Genomic DNA, 4,309 nt, shown 5'->3' with positions numbered 1-4,309 from the left:
GTATGGGTGACAGAGTGAGACTCCAACTCAAAAAAAAAAAAAAAGTTATGGATCTCAGTCTGACTTGCCAGCCTAAGTTCCCCAGCCTTCCCTCGCTATGTTCTTAGAAGAAGAACTTTAGAGTTTTAGGGTTAAAAGAGACCATCAACTGTTCCTTTTCTTCTGCTTCCTTTCCCTCAGAAGACACAGAAAAACATTTTTACCTCAAGATCCTTTGTCCAGGTTAAATTCTTGGGGTGACAAGAGTACGCAGCAGGAAAAAGCAGCAGCCACAACGGAAGAAAAAGTTATTTTGTCAGCACAGGGCAGAGGAAGGTACAAAATCTGTGTGGGAAAGAGATAAATACTGCAGATGTCATGAACTTAGCTGTTCTTGGAAACCATCAGCTTTCTTGCTCCCTATATTTCCTAAGATGGGGTGAAGGTGAAATTCAGAAAATAGTCATCCAGATCAGAGAGACTGAGGTAATGCATGCATTTGGTTTGTCTTGTTTCTTTCTTTCTTTTCTTTTTTTTTCTTTGAGTTGGGTCACACTCTGTTATCCAGGCGGAAATGACAATGATCACGGCTCACAGCAGCCTCGACCTCCTGGGCTCAAATTATCCTACCTAAGCATCCCAAGTAGCTGGGACTATAAATGCACACCACGCCAGGCTAGTCTTTCTTAAAAATTTTTTGTAAGCCGGGCTCGGTGGCTCAGCCTGTAATCCCGCTCCTTTGGGAGGCTGAGGTGAGTGGATTGCCTGAGCCTGTGGGTTCAAGACCCGCCTGGGCAGCAAGACCTCATCTCTACAATAAAAATTAAAAAAATTCAGCCGGGCGTTGTAGTGCATGCCTGTAATTCCGGCTACTTAGAAGGCTGAGGCGGAAGGATCGCCGGAGCCCAGCAGGTTGAGGCTGCAGTGGCTGGGAGCGGCCACTGCACTCCAGTCTGGGCGACAGAGTAAGACTCCAACTCAAAAAAAAATAAAAAAATTTTTTTTTTGTAGAGAGGAGGTTTCACTATGTTGCCTAGGTGGTCTTGCAATCATCCTGGGCCCAAGCAATCCACCCACCTCAGCCTCCCAAAGTGCTGGAATTACAGGTGTGAACTACCACCTGGCTGTCTTATTTCTTTGACTTGATTTCTTTCCTGAACAGGTGAGGATCTCCCACAACCTCTAAAGGTGGGAGTGAAACTATGTCCATGGTAATTGAAGTTTCCAAGGGCTAAGACACTTTCTGACTGTGACCAGTTTTGGTATCTCTTCACTGTGAGCCCCTCTCTACTTCCCAGCCTGTACACTGCTTTCTTCCATGGGGCCGTCCTGCTGTCCCATCATGATTCTGGCTGTGCTGCTTCTTTGCTGTGTCCTGCTGTCCCGGTAGCTGCCTTTTATTTTTTTTTGAGTTGGAGTCACTCTGTTACCCAGGCTGGAGTACAGTGCACGCTCACAGCCACCTCACCTGCTGGACTCAAGCAATCCTTCACCTCAACCTTCCAAGTAGCTGGAAGTACAGGCACTTGCCACCACACCTGTCTAATTTTTTGATTTACTGTAGAGACAGAGTCTCGCCAAGTTACCCAGTCTGGTCTTAAATCCCTAGATTCAGACAATCCTGTCACCTCCCAAAGTGCTGGGATTATAGGCGTGAGCCACCATGCCTGACTGGTAACTGCCTTTCTAAGAAATGCCCAGAATGGGGCCCCAACCTTCTATCCCTCTTTGGAACTTAGTCCCTATTTCTTCTATCAGTTTGTGTTAGCAATATAAACTATTTACTATGTAATAGGCACAAGAGGTGTTTTTAATCCTTTTCCACTTATTTACTTTTTTGAAATTTTCATGTTTGTTTGTTTATCTATCTATCTATCTATTTATTTGTTGAGTTGGTGTCTCACTCTGTTGCCCAGGCTGGAGTGCAGTGGCCGCTCCTGGCCACCACAGCCTCGACCTGCTGGGCTCCGGGGATCCTTCTGCCTCAGCCTTCCAAGTAGCTGGAACTACAGGCACGTGCTACCACACCTGGCTAAATTTTTGATTTATTGTAGAGATGAGTTCTCACCAAGTTGCCCAGGCAGGTCTCGAACCTGCGGGCTCAGGCAATCCACTCACCTTAGCCTCCCAAAGCATGGGATTACAGGCTGAGCCACCAAGCCTGTCTTCTTTTCTTTTGAAATTTTTAAATGAGTAAAAAGCTTTTTTCTGATTTCTCCTCATTCTGGGTCTCAGTGGTTTTCTGCCTTGGCCTAATACAAATGTGGGAGTGAGAGGTAGATGCTGTAAAAAAAAACTCTCATGCTGTTGAGGAGTTTCTGATACCTGAACAATCTCTGATGAGGTCATGGCAGTTCAGGTCCTCCAGGATGAAGCTGTCTAGGTGGAACTAGAAATGCAAGAATCCCCCCTTCCCTACCTTGGGGAGGTGAATCTTCTCTCTCTCTCTTTACTTTTAAATAAATTATATTTTCTAATCTAAAAAAAATGCAAGAAACATTGGAGGAGAGGCCTTTGAAGGATAAAGAGGAGATATAATGAGTGGATTGGGAGAACCTGTAGATCACAGTGACAGACATGTATGAAAGGACAAAGGGGAAAATGACTCTCAGAAAATCTTGGCCAGACTTACAGGGAGCCCCAGAGCAAAGATCACCTGACTGAGGAGCTCCGTATCTGGCAGACGTGGCCTGGCCTTAGCACTCTCCGCAAGTCATTGGCTGAGAGCAACCTGCAGAGAGTGACTTTGGTATGAACACTGCAAAAGATCTTAAGAAGTGGAAACCTGAGACTGTCAGCCAAATAGACTCCTCACTGTACGTTTTCCCTAAGGGAGATCTGAGTGGAGCACCACAAATAGGCAAATATTTGCTGAAATCATGTCCCTTGCTGACCTTAGAGGCAAGCAACTATTTCCTTTGTCCCCTCCCATGAGACAGAAAACTGGGAGTGGAACAGCCTACCGGGGAAGGCTCACATCTCCTGACTAGACTGGTCATTTGGGGGTCTCATACGTAAGTAGAAAATGAAGCAGAAGTCCTGGTGACTTAGGACTAGGAGAAACTAAGATCAGTTGGGTACCTTTTCCCATATAATGGGGTGGCCCTAACCAAAAATGAACCACAAGTCTGGAAGTAACAGGTCTGTACAGTAAAGTGCACAAAAACACAACCACTTGTAGAGGAAAAATGCACATAGGGATGTATGCCAGGCACATGAACTAACTTAATGACTAAACATGCGAACACGTGTTCACATCTTTTTTTTTTTTTGAGTTGGAGTCTCACTCTGTCGTCCAGACTGGAGTGCAGTGGCCACTCCCGGCCACCGCAGCCTCGACCTGCTGGGCTCCGGCGATCCTTCCGCCTCAGCCTTCCGAGTAGCCAGAATTATAGGCATGCGCTACCACGCCCAGCTGATTTTTTGATTTATTGTAGAGATGAGGTCTCGCCAAGTGGCCCAGGCGGGTCTCAAACCCGCGGGCTCAGGCAATCCACTCACCTCAGCCTCCCAAAGGTGCGGGATTATAGGCTGAGCCACCGAGCCCAGCTACGTGTTCACATCTTTGCAAGTTTGCACTGTATAGCGTATAGTAATACTGTATCTTTATTTCAGGCCCGGGATTTCCAGAAGCAAGTGTAAGAACAGTGGTGATATAGCCATTATACAGTGACTACTGTATAACCAATTGTGTTAGTTGGGTACCTAGGCTCACTTTGTTGGACTTATGAACAAATTGAACTTACGAACACACTCTTGGAATGGAACTTGTTCAATGCAGGGGACTTACTGTAGTGAGTTTCCTGTAAACAGCATAAAGTTGGGTCATGTTGGATTTTTTAATTTTTTCTGCCAATCTCTGTCTTTTAATTGATATATTTAAATTATTAACATTGTTCTTTATTTTTATTTTTATTTTTTATAAGGATGGGGTCTTGCTGTGATGCCCAGGGTGGTCTCAAACTCCTGGGCTCAAGCAGTCTTCCCATAGTAGCCTTCCAAAGTGCCAGGAGTATAGTCATGAGCATCCACACCTGGTGTGGATCATTTACATTTAATGTAATTTTTTTGTGAGGGGATGGCCGTGAGTATGCCACTGCACTCCAGCCTAGGCCACATTTAATGTAATTTTTATTTTTTCAGTTGGAGTCTCACTCCGTCACCCAGAGACGAGTGCAGTGGCACGCTCCGGGCCACTGCAGCCTCGACCCGCTGGGCTCTGGCAATCCTTCCATCTCAGCCTTCCGAGTAGCCGGAATTACAGGCACGCACTACCACGCCTGGCTGTTTTCTTTTTTTTTTTTTTTTTGGTTGAGTTGGAGTCTCACTC

This window comes from Carlito syrichta, unplaced genomic scaffold (genome assembly GCF_000164805.1).
Source record: "Carlito syrichta isolate Samal-C Ts95f unplaced genomic scaffold, Tarsius_syrichta-2.0.1 Scaffold302054, whole genome shotgun sequence".
NCBI classification, from domain to species: Eukaryota; Metazoa; Chordata; class Mammalia; order Primates; family Tarsiidae; genus Carlito; species Carlito syrichta.
The sequence above is the reverse complement of the archived record's forward strand: the minus strand, read 5'-3'. Positions refer to the sequence as shown.